Below are 26,142 nucleotides of genomic sequence, written 5' to 3'. Positions count from 1 at the left end.
CCAACTTCAGAGACTGTGGGGCATAATGTAAATAGATTCCAGGACTGGTTCAATAGTGACTTTAGGTTGTTCGACGTTCGCACAGAAGACGTGGAGAAGAACATGGACAAAAAACTCAATGATTTAAAACAATCGCTTTGTAAGGTACGTAACTTACAATGCGATAATGCATATTAAGCAGAATGCATTAAAAACCGCAAAGTACCTAAGGGATTAAGGGTTTATAAATTCCCTAACGGACTTAAAAGGGGACAGAAAGAATGTGATGAATTATGTGAAATGTTTGACCATCATGGGTTCGAACTCATGGAATTTATTATTAAGTTAAACAATAATAAGGTCAAAGTAATGCTTGTTGATATTGAGAAATGTAATGAAGCTTTTTTAAATGATGTTCATTTTAACAATGTTTCTGTGAAATATAATATGGTTTTTGACAAAGTTGAGGAACAAGTAGAAATTAATATTGAAAGGAAAAAAAGAAAGTTAGCTAGGGATGAGAATGAGTATAGAAATCAAACAGCTTACCCCTTCCCAAAATCTTACTTTGGTGAAAGTTATGAAGGAGACAATGTTTCAAGGGCTTAAATGTTTGATAACAGGCAGGGCAATCCTCAGAGAGAAAGTGTAATGGAAAGTGTGTATGATCAAGAATACCCACCCTTAAGAAGATCCAAGAGGTTACAAAATAAAGGAAACAACTATAGGAACCATGAAGATTTTTTACCTCAGGGTCCTACCAGGGGGAAAGGTTTCCTGCCACAGAACAAGTGGAGGAAGAACAGCTACAAGTAACACTTAATGAAGTGGGGCAGGAAGTAGACATTCTAAGCTCTTTTGATGGGTTGCTGCTGTCTTACCAGGGTTTTAATATTTTTAATTGCGCTGGTATTAATATTGATAAGAATATTTTCACCTTACTAATGAAAGGTATTAAATTTGTTCCCTCTAAAAAAGAAGATGTAAGCTCTGTGTTAACTGAATTAAAACTTTTTACAAGGAAAATGAACCTAAAATACATTTTAAGGACAACAACATGGCTAGGGAGAAGGAATGGCTCAGAAGAAAAAGTTGTTTTAACCCGCCACTCTACCCCTTAATAGGAACTTTTGATAAAGTTTGTTCACAGGAGATTTTTGAGTATTTCAATGAATTTAAGCCTAGTAAATTTAATTTACATAGGGAAGAGAGCTGTTTACTGAGGGAATTAAGAAGTAATGACCAACTGAGGTACATGAAACCAGACAAGGGGGGGATGGCTATAACCAATAAGGAAGATTATAACAACAAGATTTTTTTCCAAGTTACAGCAGGAAGAGAAATACCAAAGTGTTTCTAAAAATGAAATAAATATTTTCCATAGGAGAATCCAGATGATGTTAGAAGATGCACTATTGCAAGGTGTCATAAATGAAGATGTATACGGTTTTCTGGTGAATCAAAACCCTACTATTCCAGTTGTGTTTGGGATACCGAAAGTCCGCAAGGACATCAGGGATCCCCCATACAGGTTGATTATAACTTGTCAGAACAGTTCTACCTACTCTTTAGGGGGTTTTGTGGACAGAATAGTAAGGGAGTCCCTGGTCCCTATAGAACATGTGTTAAGGGACTATTGGGACTTTTTGGGCAGAATCAAACAGGATACATTTTCAGTGAGTTTGAGTTTCTCTACTGTGGACGTGGTTGACTTGTTCACCTCGATACCTCACGAAACTGGTTTAGAGCTTTTTTATGAAGTATTAGTAGAAAAAACATCATTAAGTAATACTATGGTGAACTTTATTATGACACTAATGGAAATAATCTTAAAAAATAATTATTTCACTTTTGAAGGAGAATATTATCGTCAGGTCAATGGTATAGCCATGGGCATTAGTTGCGCACCCTTGTTTGCGAATCTTGTAATGTATGGGTGGGAGAGTTTATACATTTTTAACATCTCTTTTTCTATGTTTTGGATTCACTACTTGCATTACCCGGACGATATTTTTATTTTATGGAAGGTGGGAGATAAACATGAAGAATTTATGGAACATATAAATAATTTAAGCGAATATTTTAAATTTACTGGTACTTATAAATAATTTAAGCGAATATTTTAAATTTACTGGTACTTCTAATAATGACAGTATCAATTATCTTGATGTTTTACTTAATAAGAATTATGAAAACAAGAAATTTGAACCTCAAATTTATAGAAAACCCACTTTTTCAAATGATTATTTAGAATTTAAAAGTAGTCACCCGCTATATACAAAAAGAAACATAGTAAAGGGTCAAATGGTCCGGGTAGCAAGAATGTGTTCTAACATTGATATAGTAAAGAGAGAAATGGGCACACTATCATTTTTTTCTGAAAGAGATTACCCGTTAGAATTTGTACTACCCATTTGTGAGCAGGTTATTAGCGAGTGTGGTAGTAGGAATAAACCCCTGCTGGGATCCTATTTAGTGAAAGAGAATGAAACTAATACAAGGAAAGATTATACCCAATCCATGGTGGTGATTTATGGAGAAAAGAAAAATTGGGTGTTGTTTAAAGGGAACAAGGAAATATTAGATACAGTAGGAAAAGAACCAACATTTGTTTTCAAAACTAATTACAATTTAACATTTTTACTGGAACATCCCATTAACGCTAAGAACAATGTGAGAGGGACAACTAGATGTAGAACTTGTGAACATTGTAGGTACATCTTAGTGGGAACCTCAGTATGGTTGGAAGTAAGGGATAGAGAGATAAAATTAGATAGATTCCAGGACTGGTTCAATAGTGACTTTAGGTTGTTCGACGTTCGCACAGAAGATGTGAAGGAGAACACGGACAAAAAACTCAATGATTTAGAACAATCGTTTTGTAAGGTACGTAACTTACAATGCGATAATGCATATTAAGCAGAATGCATTAAAAACCGCATTGTATGCTGTGAGAAAACATGATGAAAATAATGCTATATACAGGCATATTAAAAATAATCCCAATCACTCTTTCTTATTTGGTATTCTGGAGGTTACTGGTAGTAATCCGAGAGGGGATAATTGGAAAAACAACTTGGAGAGGGCAGAAATGAGGTGGCAATTGAGACTTAAAGACAATGTATCTATAAAACCTGAATTGAAACATAGGGTCACTTTTTTGTAACAGAAAAGAACCTAATTCAGTAAACAACACTGTTTTCATTCACAGAAACATTAAAATTTACTACACACTTTTTAACAGATTCTATAGGGTTAACACGATTCAAATCTTAATTAGTTAATTGTCAGTATAAAACAGGGAGTGGGTTTTAGCAAACACAGTTCTGAAGAAGTCCTAGAGCAGGACAAAAGAAATTGACTGTGTTGGATACACTACAGTTGTGTTCTATTTATCTTGTATGGTTTTTAAGCTATTTTACTGTTTTGACTGGCTGGAGTAATAAACCTGTGTTTTTACCAATATTTTGGATCATTTCAAGCCTGTGGATTTTTTTGAGGCAACAGCACAGAGTGGGTTGTTTGTTCCTTGTGGTGTTTTCTCCACTCTGGTCACTGGTGGTTTGGTTTCTAAAATGCAAAATGTTCTGATTCTCTCCTTCTCTCTCTCTGTCCTTAAATTGATAACACAGTACCACTGACTCATTTCAGATTGCATCATTATTCTCTGTTTCCCAGGCTAACAGAAACTCAGAATGTAACAGCCCTTTTGATTTTGCAGCTGGTCAGGAAGCCAGAGCAATAAAATACATTATACATGTAAATTCTAGCCATTGACTCTGGTCTCAAAACAATAGGAAGAATTCCTTCCTTCAGACATCTTGGGTCCGAGTCCCAAGACCAAACAACCATATAATGCTTGACCCATCAGCTTTTCTCCAGCAGAGTGCAATGTGGCTACATCCCTGAAGTTCAACATTTACCATAATTTTCTTACATTTAAGAGAACAAGCAAGTGGCTTACTTTAATATTTACAAATTACATAATTTTCTACAAATTCCTATCTAGTTAGGCTGGCAGACTTCACAGAGTACAAAACTGGAAGCTTGCCTGGTTTGTCATCTAAAAGATCAGCATAGGTAGAAAAAAAATACTGGATGAAATTAGAACAATGGTCTTTCAAACTAACATGATGGACTTCCTTATTAAATGAAAGCAGTCCCATTTTCAAATTGTCTCTGAGCCCTAATAATGACTAGACGTGTCTTTGGACCGCATAAAATAACAAGTCGTAGCTTCTCCCAGCAGATTAACATGAAAGTACTACTGAGCCTTCAGTTTGAATCTCTTCACACCATAATCAACAAGTTTTGCACACTTTGCCAAATTAAGCTCCTCACAAGCACATACTCTAGCAAATGCTTCTGCAGACATAACATTGCACTTTGAACCTGTGTCAACTTTAAGCTCTATGGGTTTTCCATTTTCCGAACATTACAAAAGATTTCATTCTTTGACCCTAAATCTATCATGAAGCACTGGCATGCCATCAACATAAAAAGTAGGGTCATAGCTTTCTAACTAATCAACTTGTTTTTTTGAATGTTGCCTTTTTATAAAAGAATGTGTCCCTTTTGATTTATAAAACCTTTTGAAATGATTCCACTTATTATATCTGTGACATTGCTGACCAAAAGCTAAACATTTTTCCCTTTTATGCTCATGATTTCCACCACAATTACAACAGTTGGCAATAAAACTGGGTGGGGGCCCATTCTTTGAGTTTGCTGACTCACTCTTATGCTTCACTGAGACTATGCATGCTCTAGAATTTGCTAGAAAGGAATGGGGTTTCCCATTGAGTGTTGCAGGGTTTACAGTTGCTGCCATGTGCTTGGGCCTGTTTCTGTTAACCACATGCTGCATACTATCAACACTGACTTTAGAAGTTACTGGAAGCATGTATCTCATTTGTAAGCATATCCATGTGCTTTTCTGTAAGCTCATATAACTGACAAATCTCAATGGCCTTAATCAAAGTTAAATCACTGTCATGAAGCAAAATCTTTTTCACAGAATCATCTTTAATACCACACACAAGTCTATCTTTTATCAACTCATTCCTTAAATTACCAAATTTGCATGTTTTAGCCTTATTTCTCAAATCAGTTGTATATGCTGCAAAAGATTCACCAGGCTTTTGATCCCTTGTGTAAAATAAGTGCCTTTCCATAGTAATGTTCATTTGGGGGCTAGATATTTCTCTAAAGTTATGTTTTAAGCACTCGCAGTCCTCCCTTAACTCAGCCGGTATGACTATATGACCCCTCTCCTGCAAAGACAACAGGTGCATACACAAATGAACACTCCAGTTTTATGGCTTCTAAACCAGATAAATTAAGCAGAATAAATGTCTTTGTACTGTCATGTTTATCAGAAAATGCAGCCTGTATAAAAATATCATACCTTTGCACAAACACTCTCCAATATTATTGTCAAACACAAGTGGAATTGGTTTTCAAAATCCGTCTGCCATGCCAACAAATTATGCCCAAACACACTGAAAAATATGGCCCAAATATACGAACAAGCTCACAGCCAGCACTTGTAAAAACATTCAAATGCACAATAAACTCTTTGAAATACTGCACTTTGTGAATTATGCTCTGAAACAGCTGAATTCTGAGAAATAACTGTACCGTAATACTGCACAAACATGCCAACACTTCATACACTTCAGACAACTCAAATAGCTTTTATTAATGCGAAAAAGTAGTGCTTTGCGAAAAATGCTGTTGTTTCTCTTATTTTATTTATTTTCTGTGATTCGGACTTTATTTCAAACATTTTCCGTAGTTGTTTCAAATATTCCTGTTAATATATTGTAGTTATGAATATTTCTGTTACTTAGAAATTCATTTAGAGCATTCTGAATGCCTCGTTTCATATTTTCCAAATAAAAAAAGTTTGAGCAAGTTTTAATACCTGAAATTCGTTTCTGACTTGTTTTGCAAGTTATATGAGCAATAGGGATGATTCACTTCTTTATATTCCTCCATTCTTAACAGAGTGCCTTCTCGGTCTGGAATCTGTTTCTGGGTCCCATTCTGACACCATATCACGCGTCCCTCTCTAGTATAGATGACGAAGAGGTGGGGTAGTTCGCTTATATGCTTTATTACATTGAAACACATCAGGATGGATAGCTGCATTACAAAATATAAACAAACTGATTGACAGACTACACAGGCATACATGCTTGCATCTCAACAGCTTACTACAAAATGGCAGTCAAGCTCGCACATGTTCAGTATTTATACACTTGTGCAAGCCACTAGAAAGCTTCTTAAAGCTTTAAAGCTGTACACACATACTGGGCTACAGAACCTATTCTTAAAAAGGTTATTTGATGTCTCGTAAAGGGAGGGTGGTATAGTGAAGTTGTAGTTGTGTTAATTGGGAGAGAGGGCGCAGTATGATGTTTACTTAGATAGCTCATGGGTAGGGGTTGTGTTGGTAAGATGTAAATTTGGATAAGTATAGGAGAGGAAGAAGTATAAGTGAGGGATCAGCATATCTGAGAGGAATGTTGTAAGTATGTAGTAATACAGGAGGTTTAGAGTTAGTGTTTGCATGTAGCTAATGAGTAATAAATTAGCAACAGAAAGGGACAGGGCAAGTGAAAAGGCAGTATAGAAAGCAGGAGGGGAGCATATGTACTGGTGGAAGTAAGATGAAATTGGAGCTGTGTATTTGAGAAGACCCCTAAGTGTGGAGATGGTGTACATAACTTTAGAGGGAGAATGCAATTGATTTGATTGGTTGATAATGAGTAGTGGGTGGAGAAGATAAGTATAATTTAGGAAGAGGTGGGTGAGAATTGGGGAAAGGCTAGGGAAAGTAAAGTAAGCTTGAGTATTAGCAGGGTCGAAAAGAGCAGGTGTCCTAGTCCCCAAGGCAGTGGATTGCTAAAAATAAATCATTGAAGCCCATTTGAAAGGAGAGAGTACCAAATGGAGTGAGAGTTATTGCCTGCTTCAAACAGCATAGAGATAATAAATGAACAAGCTCAACTTCCATCGCAGTTATTGTGTGTCACCCGATTCCTACAACAGCAGTCTAAGAATTGTGTCCACACTATGGATAGATTCATAGTGAGAGCAGGACCCTGCCAAAGTATGTTGCTACTCCTCTTGCTCGTAGATTTCATGGACAGTATTTCAGGTTCATAGGTTCATAGGTAGGTACTAGGCTATCGGCCCTAGGGCCCATACAAGCCTAGCCAAAAAATGTACCCTGTCGAGCAGAGCCACAGAAGTGATCCCCGGGGTGAATTTCCCATTTCCCATCCAATCATCAAGATTTTTCTTGAAGAGTGCTAATGAAGAGCTCTGTTTGACATAGATAGGTAGTCTGTTCCAGAGTATGGGAAGTCTCTGGGACAGGAATCTATCCCTCCAGCATGTTCTGTTTATTGTGGTGACAAGGTTTAAGTCCCTAGAGCATGTAGCTCGGAGGGATTGGGATTTCTTTAAGTGGAGCATGTCCAACAGCTCTGGGTTTGACATAGCTTTGTATGTTAGGCAGAGATCGCCCCTGAGTAGGCGATATGCGATGGAGTAAAGCTGTAGTTTTTTGAGACAGTCTGCATAGGGCATCTGTTTGAGGCCAGTAATCCTCTTTGTGAGGTATTTCTGTGGTCTTTCCAGTTGTTGTAGATTTCTTGTGAGGTACATACCAAAAGGGGTGTTGTACTCTATAATGGGTCTAATGAGTGATGAGTAGAGGGGAACAATGACCTCTTTTTTTTGGATGAGAATCCTTTTGTGATGAGATGAGCCACTTAGAAGGATTTCCTGACCACTGTGGCGATGTGATTATCAAAGGAGAGACTACTGTCCACCTGTGTCCCAAGGTCTCTTATCACATTTTCGGCATTAAGTAGACTACCAGCTATGTGGTAGTTCATGGGTACAGAGTTTTTACCAAAGGGGATGACAATACACTTTTTGGCATTGAGCTTCAGGCCATGGCTTTGACACCAGGTATCTATCTCAGTGAGGCCCTTTTGTAGTTTGTCCACATTGTTAGGAGTTTCGATTATGGCTCCTAGTTTGCAGTCATCTGCAAACTTTGTTAGCCAAAGACCTTCTGTGTTGGCCTGCACTTCAGAGAAGTAGATACCAAACAGGAGAGGAACCAGGACTGAACCCAGTGTTACTCCACTGTCATTGGTCTGATGTCGGATTTAGAATCCGCTACTTTCACAGTGTGGGTTTTGTCCGTGAGCCAGTTGGCAACCCATCTTGTGCCATAGGGATTTATACCTAGTTTAGTGAGCTTATCTATAATTCCAGAGTGGGGGATGGTGTTGAAAGCCTTGGTGAGATCTAGATAAGCTGTGTGAACCATTTTACCCTCATCTATGGCTTTGGTGACTGCTTCAAAGAAGTCAGTCAGGTTTAGGAGACATGATCTGCCTTTTACAAATCCAAACTGGGTAGGGTCCAGAGTTTGGAGATTACCAATGTCTTTGTTTATGAGTTCCACGATGATACATGCCATGGCCTTGCAGACCAGGCTCATCAGGCTAATGGGGCGGTAGTTCCCGGAGTCTGTCGTGGCTCCCCCTTTGTGGAGTGGGATAACCATCGCGGTGCGCCATTCAGTGGGTACAAAGCCTGAGGTGAGGCTATGATTGAACATGGTACTTAGGGTGCCAGTTCATTCTGTAGTCCATGTAGAACGCAGCCTGGGATATAGTCAGGTCCAATGGATATTGTGTTCTTGGCTTTGGAGAGTGTGTTTTTTACCTGTGCAGCCGTGATTATAGGAACTTTACATTCTTCCAGTATAGAGATGGACCCACTAGGGGGTGAGAGGGGGGTAAAGTTAGCACTGAACCTATCTGCTAGGATGTTGGCAATATCAGTTGGTCCTGTATATTTAGTGCCATTGTTCTGTAACTCAGAGCAGATCTGAGTGTTCCCATTTAGATTCTTGACACAGCTATAGAATGCTTTGTGGTTGTCTTTAGAGTCAGTGGCAGTTTTGTTTTCGTAACTAGCTTTGGAGGATTTTATGAGGGATCTCAGCTTCTTACTGAGGTTGACCAGGGAGTTCCTCCAGTCATGGGATTTTACTCTTTTTTGCAACAGTTTCTTTCTTCTGTTGTAGTGTTTGTTTATGGCAGAGGACCACCAGATTGGCTTCCTTTTTTTGGAGGATAACATCTTGGTTCTATTAGGGATAGCATGATCCATGCACTTGTGTAAGTGCTTATAAAGTGCATTTGTGTAGGATTTGGCAGTCATACCTCTATTGTCCGTCTGCATGGGTGTCACGAAGTTTGCCACTTCTGTCTTAAGAAGTGTGAAGTTGGCTTTGGAGAAGTTTTTTACGATGGTTTCCCTAATTGGGGGTGGGATGTGGATGTCTAGGCGGATTAGCTTATGGTCAGATCTGACCAACGAGGAATTCACCTCTGGTGTGGAACACCGGTTTCCCATGTTGGTAATGACCAGGACTAGGATATTGCTGCCCCTGGTGGGGGTGTGAATAAGTTGATCCAAGGCGTTGGAATTTATGAATTCTAGAAAACGTTGAGCAAAAAGAGTTGGTACATGAGTAGTTTTCACAGTTAATGGTGGGGTAGTTGAAATTGCCCATTATTAGGGTGTTGGGTTGTACCCTAATACTTTCCAGTGTATCAAGAAATGAGGAGTGTGAATCCTGGGGCATGGTGGGGGGTCTGTGGCAAGCTACAATTTGGATTGTGGTCTTGCCCAGAGTTAGTTGCACTTGGATAATCTGGGATGCATTATGCTGTGCAACTAGCCTGGACGTGTGGATATCCTTAATGAATATGGACACGCCTCTGCCTTTAGTGCTTCGTTCTGGGTTAGGTGGCTGAAAGTTGTGGTATGAATTGTAGCCTGCTAATGCAGGGGTGCTCTCTGGAGCTTTGAACCAGGTCTCTGTCACTGCACAGATGTCAATGTTCTCCATTTTAAGGAGTGCCTCGAGTGAGTGCATTTTGAGGTTTAGACATCTAGCATCGAGTAGCATTACCCTCAGATTTTGCTTGGTTGTACCTGTTCCGGTGGTGAATTTGTCATTTGAACCTTGCCTAAAGAAGGCACTATACGGGTGGCAAGAGCCTTAGCCAGTATCCGGAATCCTAAGGGCGACAGGTGCAGGCCATTGCTGGCAAAGCATCGTGGTCTGTCGATCATGTCGTCCCAGGCAGACAAATTCTGGATCCCCTTAGAATGACACCAGAAGCTTAGCCAATTGTTGAAGTCAATGATTTTGTCCTTGTACTGTGGTATCATTCTGGGTGATGGCAGGATGCTACTCAGGGTTAGAGTCACATCTGCCTGGGATACAAGATCGGAGAGCTCCTCCATGTCTCTTTTCATGTAGTCCAGGGAGGTACGTCTCAGGTCATTCACACCAACATGGACAATGACAGTGTCATATTTGTACTTATTGTGGAGTGACCTGAGTGCATGCGTTATGTGGCGGATCCTGGCACCTGACAGGCAGCTGACAGTAACTTTCTCCTTGTTTAGTCTAGTGAGTGGAACATCAGTGTGCCTGACTATAGAGTCACCTATGACTAGAGTGTTGGGTACGTTGTTATGCCTTATGGGCTGTGGTTGAGTGGCACACTGAGTTTGTGGGCTATGTGTCATTTGGGTTGTGTTGGGGGGTGGAGTTTGCTTGCGTTTATGCTTTGGATGTCCCTGATGCTTGGGCAGGTTTTTATTGAGAGCGTCCGCGAATGTAGGTGTGTGTTTTGTGTTTTGGTGGTGTAGGTTTTGAGGGACTATATGATGAGTGTGGTGTGGTGCAAGGTTATGTAAGTATGAAGAAAATTTGGTTTGGGAACACAATGGTTACATTTTTGCTACAGCTGACATCTTCTTGGTCTTATGTGACTGAGAACTCCTCTATTATTCTACCGACTAGAGAGTTGCCTAGTATAGAAGTGGGGGTTCCCAATGCAGATCTAGGACACACTGGAGAGTGAATGAAGTACTTACTTTTTTCTGGGAATAGGGGGGGGGGGGTCCACAGGAAGTACTGGGATTCAAAAATTATGGTCTAACCTTCTCACACTGACTTCCAACCAGTAAAGTAGTTCTGCAAATGCACCTATGGATGGAACCCAAACATTCACACCACTCACTCTCATACCTCTTAACTGTACAGGTTTTCTCAAAACGTCCAGATTTTTTGCCTCATATTTTTGGACTGTTCTTCATAATTTTTTTTTAACAAAACACTGGGATGATTTTAGGATTACAGTAATTTAATAATGCCATGCGTTTGAGTTTCAGACTTCATATCCCCCATTATGTCAGGATTTGTCCAGATTTCATGGGCTAAAAGGTTGACAGATATGCTCACTCTATCAATACTTGAAGCAGGCAATAACTCACATTCATAGCCATATATGCTGAACTGATAATCTCTCTCATACGTCATAAAACAAGGGGCGCTTGTATGTAGTGTAGATATTCAGAATACATACCTCTCAACTATTCAGATTTTTGCATAATATCCTAATGTCTGGCCCATATTTTGGTCTGTTCCTCATAAAATGTGTGGTTTTCTAACAAATCACGGGGATGATTGAGGATTGAAGCCACTAAATAATAACATACATTTGAGTTTCAGACTTAAATCCTTCAGAAAATACATGCTAATCCCCCCAATTTTTTTTTGTCCAGATTTCTTGCACTGAGGTTGAGAGGTATGCTCAGAAAGGAGCATCGACACATAAAAAGAGGCCAATTATGAGTGCCTGACACTCATTAATGCAATCAGCAATGGTTTATCTAAACCTTCTTACTTCGCAACGAGCACACTACATATCTAAATTACAACTAAACTATACACAGTAGTATATACCCAAATGCAACTGAAAATTCGAGACAGACGTACAGAGATTATTTTTAGTAGTTTCCCATCACGATTCACGCCACTGACGCAAACAACAGGAGCACGTGTTTTACTACTCTGCAGGAAGAAGTATGGCGCAGGCGCAGTGTCTGTGGGGATTTCCATACAGTCTACGCAGAGACACCTAGGTAATTGGGTCTATGACCCCCCTAAATGTATATTTTTTTAAGCAAATAATATGTTTGTATACGCGTTGCTGTTTGAAGCAGATATAATCCGTAGAATCCGCTGGAGTGCCGGACGTTGAGTGTTATCTGGGTAGCCCCCTGGTCAGTCGGAAAAGTAGGAGGCCTGCACTCGTCACCAGCTGATTGCCCGAGACGGGTCTTACTACTGGGATGGTAGTACTAGAACCGTGGCAGTTGTATGTAGGACCCAACAGCGTGGTTGACAGTTGATTTTTGAGGAGGGGGGTGCAAGTGCATGGTAAGCTTCGGGGTGGGGCTTGACGCTGTTTGAGTCTGCGAACACTTGCACTCTCATCTGGTTGTAAGGTATTGGATTTGGCAAGTTGCTTCTGAGCCAGTTTTTGCGTTTCTACAGAACTCCATTTGTAGGGAGGCTCCTTGTATAGTTGAAGGACATCGGTAAACCTGATTATTGTTCTCTTGCATCGTTGTGAATTAAATCCTGTTCCTTATACATAGTTGGTACACGTTTATAAACAACTAATCCATTGGAAGTTGGTGTAGATAAATATTGCGTATGCTAAGGGACGTTAAACGGGTGGTTTAAAAAGCAGGATTTGGGAATTTAATAATTGCAGTGTGTTTTAAATGTTGTATTACTTGCTGTATTATGAATTTCATTGGGGTATAATCATGTTTAGAGCTTTTGTTGGGTAGCTGTTTTTGCATTTTACTCCTACACACGCGTCTTCTGTTTCACTCTTTAGATTGCTCGTATTCCTTTTCTTTCTCAGAAATATTTGTTTGCTAAACTGCTTTCCCGTAGCGATGTCCTTTTTGTTTGTTTTCTTGTTTATCTATTTTAAGTTTTTTTTTTCTTTGCATTTTTCATTTTTCGAGTGAGTATGTTCGGTAACTTGGCTCATTTCTTTTTAGCTTCAGTATAATCACCTTTCACTGTTTCCTTTTGAATTGCCGTGGTATTTTCTGTAGAAGTTCAATCTCCCTACCTTCTTGGAGCTCTTTGAGCCCCTTATGGACTACTGGCCCCTTCATTCCCTCCTTCTGCAAGTGCTAGAAGATACTAGGAGAGGGCAGCAAGAGCAGGGCCTGTGGGAATCTTTAGCTGGGGCTTTGTTATGACCACACTCCCCCGTGGTCACCTGGCACATAGTGTTGTGTAGGTAGATAATACACCGGATCAAACCAAGGTGCTGCACAGTGTTGGGCATGCCCATACCTTTTTTTGTTACTTTGCCAGTCTCAAGGATGGGTAAATCACATCCTTATTCCCCTGGAAAGGAACTGTTTCTAGTGGGCCTCCTGTTTAACATTAAGTGCAAAAACAGGCGAATAAAAAGTGTTGTGAATTGTGCAGACTCATAGATTTATATTTTGTGAGAAGTCATGTAACAGCTCTTGGTTTCCAGAATTACATGTCCACATTTAGGTTTTTGAGAAGTCTGTAGTATTCACTGTGCATTTGCTTTTTTTTCCCCCTCCAGTATATGAGCTGGTTTTCCTAGATGGTTTGGTGTATGCATGATCATGGTGATGTATTCTTTGGCTTAGTGTGCATACTAATCTGCCCTTTTTTTATTGGCACTTGTTTACTGAGAATGTCTGAGGTAATGAGGCTTGAGAAGTCTTCAACATATTACATGACATCAGGACAGTGGATTGTAGTATATACAAACACTTGATATGGATTGCCATATTTAAAAGTACTGTATAATAGAATTGTAAAGTTTGTCATTTTTATAAATATAAAATGTAATATAGAAAAGTAAGCAAAGAAATAGGCTCCATAATGTGAGAGAACTAAGCTTAATTTATTTAAATTGGAAGAGGTAAAGAGAGGGGAGACAGAAGCAAGGGTGATATGTAGGGAAAATACATACATTTGAATCATTGACAAACTGCAAGAACTTACTGAGGAGTTCTGTGTAGGAACACGGCTGACAATTGCCCAGGTATTCTTAACCCAAGTAAATCCAAAGTAATCCCTGTTACTCCCAAACAGCTTACAGTCAACAACCCCCATTCATCTCATCCAACAAAACAAAAATTGAAATTGCCAGACTTTCTAAGCTGCTAGGCATCTGTGTAAATGAGAACCTAAAGTTTGACACACCCAAAATACACTGAAAAAAATTACACCAAAACTACGTTCTGTCTATAGAGCCAAACACTTTCTCCGAGACGCATGTATTCTGCTCTTATCCTTGACAACATCCAAGTGACTTTGCCAAACCAGCTGGAGCAGTGTTACTACAAATTAGCAGAATTCGCTGCCAGCCTGCCAAACAGAACCTACCACTGTGCTTCCCTAAGGTAACTACAGTGGCTGGGATTTCCACATTATCTGACCTACTCACTACTTCCACAAATTCATAACATTGTATATAAACCTAATGACTGTCCATCCATTTCCAATCTAGTACAAGTGTATTGCCCTTCCAGGCACTTCATCGGACATTTACTTGTTACATGTATCCAAACCCAACAATTCTAGCAAATCAGTACTCTTCCCACCATCTCGCTAAGTTCTGGAACTCCATCCCATTAGCAGTATGACAAAAACACACCTTAACATCATTTAAAACTTGACTAAAGTCTTGCCTATTCACTTGCCAGCTGTGTACAGGTGATGCACATGGCTCCAAACCCTTGCTGTCACCACTCTTTTATATAATTGGCCATAATACAGCTACATTTTCACAATCTCTCATCTGTAATCTATCCTTCTCTGCTACACACACTCTCCCTTTTACCTGGACCTCCTCAGTACTCCATAATTTACCATTTTCAAACTGTAGTTACTTCACTGCTAACCTGCTCAATGTCTCTATTCAACTGATTTAGTTTGAAAGTAACTAGACTTTTAGTTTGAATTAGTTAATATTTTACTGTATTTTTCATTGAACTGTTTTCATAAAGTGTCATATCTTTATAATTTTCTGTTTTACGGTTTTATATATGTATGTATAATTTTTGAACTGTCATATTACTAGTTTATGTATGTATGTACATATGCACATTTATTATGCAGGTCTTGTATAACCGCCTTCTACTCATTCTGTAAAATGGAGCATTTCTCCCTGGGCCTCCGCTGAAAGTGGAACTTGTGTCCAGTTGAAGTTTCCCAGTAAACAAAAGCAATAAGTGAATGTTTGAACTATGACTTTTTAATATTATGTCGTCAGTATTCTATTGAACTATGACTTTTAATATTATGTCAGTATTCTAGAGTTGTCTGCAAACATGTTAACAACCCCTCCCCCATAACCCTGTAAAGAATGCTAATCTCACCAGTATAAACAGGAGCTTGGTATAGTAAGTAGGACTGCCCAATTCCCATCCTCTCTTCCCCGGAGAACGTCCTATTTAGCTGTACTCTTTTTAACACTTTTAATTCCTTGGGGAACCTCCCCACAGCGCCTCTTCTCTCTGAAATTGAAACATGAAGCTCTCCTCAACAGCTTCATAAGCTTTTTGTATGTGAAGTAGTATATCTGCTCCATTTTTCATTCTCTTCCTCTTCACTTATTGCAGAGAAGTTTAGTAACAAGTGCTAGTAGTCAGCTGAAGTCCATTCCTTTATGAGACTTACTTGCACTAAAATCCTGGCAAAGATTTTAACTTCATTAATGATTGAGTTCTGTAATTTGCCAACCCCCCTCCTCCTCCTCGCCTTTGATGATAGTTGCATAAATCTGAAACTTCATCCCTGCTCTCCACCCCCAGGAGTAACTGTGCCACAGATACCTTCATCTCACTCTGCTCAGGTTACTTAATATTTGCTGTCTTTTTCTGCACTTCTGTTCCTCCTGCTTTGCCTCCCATTCAGACATTTATTTCCCCTTGTCTTAAACATTTCTTGGTAGTAAGTTGTAAATTGCCACACTTTGGCTTGTGCCTGGTATTTATTCACACTTCACTTTCCTCTTATCTACTACACCCTGTTTCTTTCGGATTTATCTTGCAAGAATTTTCCATTCCCCTTCTGCTGTATCACTCACTATAATGCCTTTCACCATAGCTCTTTCCCTGTACCTATGCTTTCATCCTTAATTTGTTGTTGAAGCATCCTAGTTTTCTCTAGTCTTGTCTTTCCTTTTTTTGCATCCATCACACCTTTCGTCCGAGTAGTTTTTGCAGTTCTTTGTATTTTTCTGTACTCTCTCTTGTCTGTTATAAACTCCTGCTTTAAATACTTTCTGTTTCCCTGTACTACTTTCTCCTAATCTTCATGGTCCATAAAATGTCCGCCATTGTATTTTTTTCCTTGCAACAGAATGTTGCTTGGGCATGAATGTGATGTGATAAATTCACTCCACAATTTGCACGTTTTTTTTTTTTAATGCTGTTCAGAATTTTCTAGTCCAACTGGACATCCACTTACCCTTGCTTGAAAGCGTTCACTTTCATGCTGCATGGAAAAAAAGTTTCTCTGATATTTTCAGACTGCAGGTTTCCTTTGCTATGGTTCTCCTGCCTCTCTTGCCTCCTTAAACTCAATGGAGAAACTACATAATTTTCTTCACGTTCCACATTTTACTCAAGCCCACTTGCCTTGTGTATTCAGTCCAACCACAGTAAGACATTACCAGTGCACTTTTTCCCCTCTGTGCCATCCCTTACTTCATCCCACTGCGTACTAGCAATCCACATTGCCAGCACCATGTGTGTGTGTGTGTGTGTGTGTGTGTGTGCACTCTTCGTCACATGCATTAATTGCAGTTTACCACTGTACTGCTTAGTGGGTGTGCATGTCTTGGCCCTTTGTTCTAGCTGTACCATGCACTGGACTTCAACTTGGTGTTGGTAGTATTCATATTTGTGGTCCAAGCTACAACCCCTTCCCTCAAGATGAGTGAACTGGCATTGGCTGCTCATCACTACCCGCCCATGCCAGTTCCTCCATTGCTTGGGTCCCTAAACAGTACCGGCTGACAGTCTGGGCTTTATCCCTCTGCACCCTAGAGGTGACCTTCCTTGTCCATTTTTGTACCGTCGCCTTATCTTTGACAAGACCTGTCAACCACCCCGTCTCCTAGCCATGTCTGTTTCATTGCCCACCTTGTTCATGCTTACTAGTAAAGCCATTATCCTTTTCCTGTACCATTAAAATTATACTGAGAATATCTCCAGAACTTTGTTCTTTAATTTTGCCGTTCTTGGCCTCCTTTCTCTCAAACAGTGCAGCCCTGTTTCATCCTTCCCACATACACACTTTTTGTATTACTTTAATGTGTTTCCACATAATTCTGACTTGCTTCCCCCCCCCAGCAGAGTAAAGATCCGTAAGTGTTGTGATCTTCAACCCAGTATCCCCCCCCCCATTGCTCCTTGTCCTCATTCTTTCTGTATCTCAGATGACTTCCATAGAGAGTCTTGCTCATTACCCTCTCCACTTCTTCTTGGTGTTTAGTTGCACCTTTCTGATGGTCTTCCTTAGGTCTTCATGTACATCTTCAGTCCCTATATCATACTGCCCCACTTCCCCTGCTGTCCTTATTTTTGTGAAAAGAAATGTATTCCTGCCTTCCAGATTTTTGCATACCACTTACATTTCCTCTCCCAGTCTACTATCCTCATGTTCTGGTTGGTTCAGATTCCTATACCTATTTATTTCTCAAGTCCCCAGATTACAAGATGCTAATAATATTGAGCACGGCAGCAGTAGCCGTAGCGGTATGAGTTTTTATATCCTGCAAAGGATGTAATAGCTGGCCAGTTACCTTCACTTACCTTCACCTTCACTTTCCCAATCTGTCAGACAGCCCAAGCTGAGCTGACCAAAAGATAAGTTTGGGTAGGAAGCCCTTCGGAACTTGACTACTGCTGAAGAGTACACTTTTGTTAGGCTTTTGAGGATTAACTGTTGGCTTGTGCTTTCTTTTGCCTGGCACATAAGTTTCCTTTAGGAAAAAAAACTTAAATTTTCTTAATGTTAATGTTGTTAATTTATTATTTTCTACTTCAGAAACGTTTATTCTAAAGCTAGTAGTGATGTATTTTAAGACTGTCTTGAGATTGTAAGGTACTTTTAAATGGAATACCTGTTTTTTTTTTTTTTGTTTTTTTTGTCAATTTAAAAGTAATGCAAGTAACTGAAGACGTTTTTATGTGGAGACATTTATTTTTTCTTTTTTGGGGCTGGTGTAGTGCTTTTCACTTTTTTGAGGAGAATAAATAACTTGTGGAATGGTCATGTTTATTGGCAATTGCTATTTGTCTTCCCTGTGAGTGAGACAGCTTTTTTGGCTTTACCATGGAACAGTCTACCAGTTGCATGATTAGTCCTTCCACTCACAAAAACAAAAAGTTAAGCAAGCAGTGTTTACCACCACAGCAGGCTAGCAGTTTACCTCAGCCGCAGGTGGGTGACTGTGCTGTTGCCATTTGTTGCATCCCAGATCCCTCTGGTGTAGCACCTGCAGCCGCTATGGACCAGGGATTAGCCGCATCCGCTGTGGCTGTTGGGGTCCCTTCAGTTGTCAAGGGAGAGCCACTCTTGTCGGTCCTGGAACAGGGAAGGTTTCCCTTTTGTGCCAGTGTTGTGCTCATCCCTGGAGAAGCTGCCATTAGTAATGTGGTTGGCCCCATTTTCCTTGTCCAAAAAAAAAAAAAAAAAAAAACAGCTAAGCATGTATCTACTCCGTATATTTCTTTGGATAGAAGTAGTTTAATGGGTCTGCCTCAGGGTTTAATTCGGGCTGTTGACCTTTTTGTAAAGTAGTTTCTGGTTAAACTCGCACGGCATTGCAAAAGCATGAAACTGTCTTCTAACAGTGAGAGCTACCACTGATCTACTTGCCTTTTAAAACTATACTGAAACAACACATGCTCAACTCCTGGGTATGCCATTACTCTGACCCAGGCTAATCTCCTCTCCAGATCAGAGTAAGCTGCATCACTCGTCTGCTGTCATAACCTACAACCCCTTTCACTCTGTATCTGTTACTTGCATAGCTGCTTCACTTATTCAGATACTTCACGTCTGTCATTGTAACTGCTTACTATAATTGAAACGTTTTGCTGCTATGTCTGTATAAAGTTTTATTGTCTGTCTGTTCTTGTTCTCTAACTCGTGCAAAAAAACATCTTGTATAAAGACTGCACTTATCTGTATGTAACAGGAGCTTTTCTCCCCGGGCCTGTGCTGAAAATTGGTTCTTTATGACCCAGGTAGACCTTTCCGGTAAACAAATGTCAAAAATAAGAGGGATTTCTCTCTTCCTGAAAAGATTCAAGATTTTGAATCTTAACAGATGATGCATGGATGGATGCAGGCTTTATTTTTCTCAGATTTCTGATTCAGACTCTGAGGAGAGCTCTGTTTCTGATTCTCCCCATGGGGAATTTTTTTTCTATGAAACTATTTCCAGAATGTGACTGTGTTTTCAGTGGGAGAACAGAGGTTTCTTAGTCTCTCAGAAAATACTGTGAGATTTTAAAGAAGGAATTTCCAGCACCATCACCAGCTGTGGAGGATGTCACTGGGCTGTTCCTTTTTGTTATGATTTTTCGGGATTTTGAATTGTCAGGCTTGTATGGTAAGTTTGTTCTGCCAAATTGTGACTGTATGAGATGTTTTATCTACAGTTTCTTTTGGAAAAATCTGATGTAAATAATTTTCTTTTATTACACACATCACTACTTCTTGCTTGCAGTGTATGCATGGCTGATTCTTCCAAGACTGGGACTACTGATACTATTTTGAGGAGTTTTGCATGACCGCATTCTTCAAACCTCCCAGATTAAAAAGATTTGTCATTTCTCTCTTGGGTGGAGACTTGGTTTGGGGCCACTCAGCTGTAGATGTGATTTAAGTGTTATGAAAGGGGCAAGCTGATTCAGGGAATTTTCTCTCTCATCTAATGCTGGCAAAAACAGAATAAAGTTTCAACAAAATTCAGGTAATCGGATGTTTAAGAAGAAATGGCTAGGGGACTACCAAAAAAAGAAGCCTCAACCCTTCCAAATCCAAGAATATTCCAAATCTGAGTAACTGTTACAAAGACCTTGTGACCCCCCCCAACATTGTGTTTTTTGTGTTTAGTGCAGCAGATTGTTGCATACAAATAGGTTGTGGAAATCCATTAATCAAGGTTACAGATGGCAGTGGAAGGAAATTCCTCTTTTCCATGGGGGGGGTCATTCCTCATTCCTCATTCTCTAGATCAAACTGTTTTGTTTCCACCTGTTCCCTTAGTGGCAGTCTGTTTTAGCCTCCCCTGGCCCCCTTCACTGTTTTCTTTTAGTAATCGTGACTTTGTATACAGGTCTTCTACAGCTACTGGATTCTTTTTATTAATTTCCTAATTCTAGTCCTGATAATATATAGGATTATAGAAAGTTATTGGGCTATTGACCCTGAGGCTCTAGATTAAACTGTTTTGTTTCCACCTGTTCTTCCATCACATACTGTCCCAAGGAGTGAGAACCAGTTCCTCCTCCTCAGGGGCTGAAGGGTTTATATTTAAGAACATTCCTAGTGCCAAAGAAAGAAAATGCTTGGAGACCAGTTCTGGATCGATCTTTGGTTGTGTGTCTGAATTATATTTTCAGTTCTCAGCCTTACCGTTTGGGCTATCCACTGTCCCATGAGTGTTCACAGAATGTTTAGCTCCAGATATAGAGCATTGCAGGCTACAGGGTTTCCACATTTGTCAATATTTAGATGACTTGCTTATCTTTGCAGAGTTTTTCAAAATGTCCAGAATCTTGCTGTCTTGAGAGTGAAATCTCTTACTCAAGTTGGGATTCAAGCTGGGATTCTAAGAGAACATTCAAGAGTCTTTCTTGACTCCTTCGTACACAATTGTGCTCCCGAGATGCCTGCTACACATCTCTGTTAAGTCTTTCTTCCAAAGGAAAAAAATCAACCTTTTATTTAGATCGGTTTGTAACATTTTCGTCTTTGACCTGGTCACTGCGAGTGAATATCTCGGGATTTTGGGTCTTGTAGCATTTTTGATTCGCATGATACCCCTGGCAAGATGCCACATGAGAAAGATACAGTGGTATCTGAATTCCCTTTGTTTTCAATGCCAGTACCCTTTATCTTTTCATATCCCAGTGCTGTTTTTTGAAAAAAAAAAAAAAAAGAAGCCTTTTGGTGGAGACAAGATATCTAAAATCCAGGTAGCCCCTTCTCCCTCCCTGCTCCAAAGCAGTTAGTTGCCACTGACACTTCAGACAGATGCAAGCACATGTATATATAAAGGAGATGCTTGAGCTGATCAAACCAGTCAACTGTCTAAATTATCTTTAGTCCCTGTGACCACTTCATATGGTTACAAGCAATGCGACAGTCGTGAGGTACATCAACAAACACAGGTTGTACCCCCCTTTTTACTAACTAGTTATGTCGGTTTGGGATAGCGCATACTCGCTCTACAAGCATCCTATATTCTGTCGGAGCAAAATTGTTCAGCAGACAAGCTGAGCAGGACCTGGGCAAACCCTCATGAATGGAAAGTAGTACAGGGAGTCTTCAAGATTTTCTGTCTGTGGGGAGTTCTTCGTTGAGTAATATTTGTTTTCTCTCTCAACATTCAACTGACAAGATTCTGTTCCAGGATTCTGTGCAAGAAAGACTGATAGTTTCCTTTCTTTGGACAGGAATGTTCCTGTTTGCTTTTCCACTAATATCCATGGTATTTCTGAAAATTCAGAAGGAAAAGTTCTACTTGGTGCGAACAACATAACCAGCACCCATTCATAGCTAGTTGTTCCTGGTTTTATAATATTTGTGAGTTACTGTCCCTATGGTCTTATGTCAGGGTTCCCCATTTTCTTCCCGGGACCTAAAAAAATGAGTGAGAATGGATACTCCATACTTTGGATGTCCACAGACTAGTCTGGTACTGTCTTGACAGAACTAAATCTTTCATATCTTTGGATCAATTGTTTATTTCTTGTGAAGGTAAGGAGGAGGAACTTCATCCAAACTGACTATATATTCAAATAATTGTCTAAGGCTATTACTTTTGGTGTATTCACCATAACAAAACTATTCCAGGCAAGCTCACCCTGTCAGGGCCTTGGCTTTAACGTTGGCATTTTGGAAAGGGGTGGATTCTAGAAATATTCTTGAAGCTGCTACGTGGTCCTCTCAATATACTTTAACAAAGCACTGTAAGCTTAATTCCTTCTCTAGGTCCAGATCAAGATTTACTAGGATCATTCTGTCGGGGCTTCTGGCCGTCTTCTTCCAACTCCCAAATATAGGTGGTGTGGGTAATCTACCCATATAGCTAAGGCTGCTGCAGCAGTGAGCAATATGATGAGCATAGTACAGTTATGCAAGTTAAACTTAACACAGTAGCTGCACCCTCCCTCCATCCCCCTTGTGTTTTTTGTGTGTTATGCCACTCTGTGGGCATTTATTTAATTACTTGAGTGATCTAGCATAGTAATTTTCAGGGCTCAGCCTCCCTCTCTCTGCTGGCAGCTCAGCTCAAGCTTTCTGACAGTTTAGGTGCATGGAAGTGCCCTGAAGCTTTGGAAGCTGGCTGGCTATTGTATCCTTGGCTGGATGTAACTCGTATAGTTAAGACTGTTGCAGCAGAGGTTGTTCGAACATCTATTGTTACAGTAAGTTCAACTTGCACACCTGAAATTTATCTTGCTTGGCTATCATGTTGGAACCCCCCCCCCCAACCTGCCATATAGCCCAGTTTCCTGAAAGATGACTGCCGTTTATCACTCTCTCTTCCTCTTAACTCCATAATTGTTTTCGGCCTACCATTTTAGTTTAGTTGGAGCTTGTACATCGAAGTGTGCCTGCAGGAAAGGTAGATTAGTTAGTTAGTCCTCCAGTTTTAATGTTGGGAAAATCAGTTGCATCATATTGTATCTTTAATGTAGGGTTGTGTTTACTAGCATTTCGGCATGGTTGACTCAGCAGTATCTGCCTATTTCTACACCAGGTTTGCAGTTCACTTTCAAGGCTTCCTTTTCACTGCTCAGCGTCTGTTTTGAGACATTTTCCAGTTTCATACTAAAAGTTTTTACTAAAACAAAACATTAATTGCACACTCCTACTTTAATACATTTCAAACCAGTCACATTTTTGTTTCATCTCCAGCTCATCCCTTCCCAACAGCCCTTGCAATTCATTAGTTTATTGAAATGAGACAAACTTAATTACTTTTCCTCAAGCACATAGTAAATATCCATCATACTTTGAAGGATCATTTTCTACCATGTAGTCTCTTTAGTCCACACCTTGTTTGCCACTTTCCTCCCCCAGTGAAACAGAAATATTTCAAATATTTAGAAAGTCTGTACCTTTTTACACCTTTCCCAGGCGGCAGCATATCCAATCCACTTGTTTCGGCTCTACTTTCACGGTCCCTGGAAGGCTCTGTGACTTGCTGGATGCTCCAGCCTTTTGTAGTCAAATTGGGCTTTGCTGTTGACCTTTCCACTTTTTGCCATGGTCCTTACACAGAACACCCATGTTTCAGTGTCTTCTGCTATATGTACAGGCAGGTTTCTTCTGCCTCTATTGCCACCATTTCATTCTGAAAGAGGTTTGCTACTTTATTAGGAAGTTTCAGTGCCCACCTTCATTCTTTCTGTTGTACCACTAGGCCATCAAAGTGCTGTAATATGGTGTCTTTCTACCTTGGACACCATGTACCTTCATTGTTGCGTTATCTTGGCAAACGGCGCTGCAGAGTAATCCTTGTCTGCATCCTGTGTCATTGGCATTGCAGTGCTTTGTGCATTGACTAGACTTTTGATCTGTGGTAGTGAGGCTCGCATTTACATTCTTTGTCTTTTAATAGCAAGACAGTCTGGCATTACCTGTCCTTTGTGGAGCTACACTTTAACCAGTATGCGAACAAGTTATTTCATCAGAATTCACCAGCAACGGCAAAATTCTCTTTACAATCCCCAGCATCCAAGTAAAAAGTTGGGACATTTTTTTCGATGGCTATGTCAGAAGTGCTACCTTCTAGTACACCTTGTATAGTTCATTTTCCCTGAGTGGGAAGTAACGGCTTATTTGCAACTGGCAAGTCCGTTAGTGGCAGTCTGTTGTTTTTAGCCTCCCCTGCCCCCTTCACTGTTTTCTTTTAATAATCGTGACTTTGTATACAGGTCTTCCACAGCTACTGGCTTCTATTTATGAATTTCCTAATTCTAGTCCTGATAATATATAGGATCATAGGAAGTTATTAGGCTATTGACCCTGAGGCCCTTATAAGCCTAGCCAAGACTTTAGCCCATGTTTATTCAAGTCGACACCTGATGCCCCTGCTCAATAGGGACACTGGTGGAATCCCAAGGGTGTATTTTCTGTTTTCCATCCAGTTATCCAAGTTGTGCTTAAAAAGGGGTAGAGGTACTCTTTGACGTGGAGAAGGAGTCTGTTCCACAGATTGGGGGGGGGTCTCTGGGACACACCTGTCCTGCCAACAAGTTCTGTTGATGCCACAGACCAGGTTGAGGTCGCGCATGCATGTTACTCGAGTGGAGCTTGACTTGCAGATATGCAGTGGTCTCAAGGCGGGGTCCGAGATTGCCTTGTATGCCAAACGGAGGTCGCCTCTGAGGAGTCTGAAACTGAGTAGAAGGATAGGGCTTTTAGTCTGTGTATGGTAGATGTTTGAGGCCCTGAATTGTCTCCAGCTGCTGCATGTGCTTTGCGAGGTACATGCCAAAAGGGATGTTGTGCTCAATAATGGGCCTTGTAAGGGAAGAGTACAGGGATGTTGTGGCCTCCTTGTCCCTGGGTAATGAGGTGTGCCATGTAGAAAGTTTTCTGTACAATGGAAGCAATGTGGTGATCAAAAGTCAGGTTGCTATCAACCTGTACAACAGAAGCAATGTGGTGATCAAAAGTCAGGTTGCTATCAACCTGGGTGCCCAAATCCCTCATGACTGACTATGTGCTTAGAACATTATTTTATTTGTGGGGCTGTCACGCTCCCCAAAGGGGATGATGATGCATTTTTAGGTATTCAGCTTGAGGCCATGTTTCTGGCACCAGTCATTTGTTTGGGTGAGACCCTATTGGAGGATGTCCACATCACTAGGAAAATTGAAGACTGCCTCCAGCTTGCAGTCCTCCGCAAACTTGGTCAGCCATAGCCCACTGGTTTTGGCCTGTACCTCAGAAAAGTAAATCCTAAATAAGAGGCCATAAGACTGAACCTTGGGGTATGCCACTCGTTACAGGTCTACTGCTTGAGGTGGCTTTCCCTATTTTGGCTAGGTGGGTTTTATCAGTGAGCCACTTTGCTACCCATCTGGTAACACATGGATTGATGCCTAGTTGAGAGAGTTCATGTATTATGCCCGAGGTGGGGAATAGTGTCAAAGGCTTTGGCCAGGTCAGGGTAGGCTGTGTGCACTGTCGTCTTCCCTCATCCATGGCTTTGGTGACTTGGCTTAAAGAAGTCGACCAAATTTAACAGACAGGACCTCCTCTTGAAAAAGCCAAACTGTGTGAGATCGAGTGTTTGGCAATTGCCAATGTCTTTGTTAATGATGTCCCTGATTATCCATTCTATGGCCTTGCAGATCAGGCTAGTTAGGCTGATGGGTATATAATTTCCCAGATTGGTGGATGCTGCACAGTGGCTGTCCTCCCACTCAGCTGGGATGAAGCTGGTACTCTGGCTTCAGTTGAATAGGATGCCTAATGGCGCTGCAAGTTCCTGCCCGAGTTCATGTAGGATGTAGCCAGGGATGTTGTTGGGTCCCATGGAGGCTGTATTTTTTGCCTTTTGAGAGAGAAGTGATGACTTGTCCCTAGTTAATAAGGTGAAAGGGTCTGGTACAAGGGATGTCCTGATTTTACTGATGGGGGACAGAGGGGTGAAATTTTCTCTGAATGTCAGCCAGCAAGTTTGTGTATCCACGGCATTTGTATATGTGGTGTCCTTGACCACCAGTTCTGACCAAATCTGGGTGCTTCCTTTGGAGGTTGCGGACATATATATGAAGAAGGCTTTATGATAGTCTCTCTAGTAGATGTGGCCAATCTGGACTTTAAGTTTACTTTGGAGGGTTTCACTAGTGCTTTTATTTGCTTGTTCAGGCTAAGGAGAGATGGCTTCCAATTGGGCACCTGCTCCTCCTTGGTCCTGGACAGCA

General features: G+C 40.5%; 1 protein-coding gene across 3 annotated transcripts in view; it reads left to right on the top strand.

Annotated features, from left to right (window-relative positions):
* The first annotated feature begins 11,914 nt into the window (after window positions 1-11,914).
* The window catches only part of SPATA2 (spermatogenesis associated 2), an 85,126-nt gene continuing 70,898 nt past the window's right edge, over window positions 11,915-26,142 (top strand). Inside the window, exon 1 of one of the 3 annotated variants that reach the window (XM_044089937.1) lies at window positions 11,915-12,018. The gene's annotated coding sequence lies outside the window, so the exon portion shown is untranslated. Of the gene's footprint in view, window positions 12,019-12,081; window positions 12,317-12,362; window positions 12,385-26,142 lie in introns of those variants that run through there. The other 2 variants (XM_044089938.1, XM_044089940.1) reach the window with 2 other exon arrangements.

The sequence above is a fragment of the Protopterus annectens genome, chromosome 12.part0 (assembly GCF_019279795.1).
Source record: "Protopterus annectens isolate FY-2018-M chromosome 12.part0, PAN1.0, whole genome shotgun sequence".
NCBI lineage: Eukaryota > Metazoa > Chordata > Ceratodontiformes > Protopteridae > Protopterus > Protopterus annectens.
Note: the sequence above shows the minus strand (reverse complement) of the source record. Positions and strands in the feature narration are given on the sequence as shown.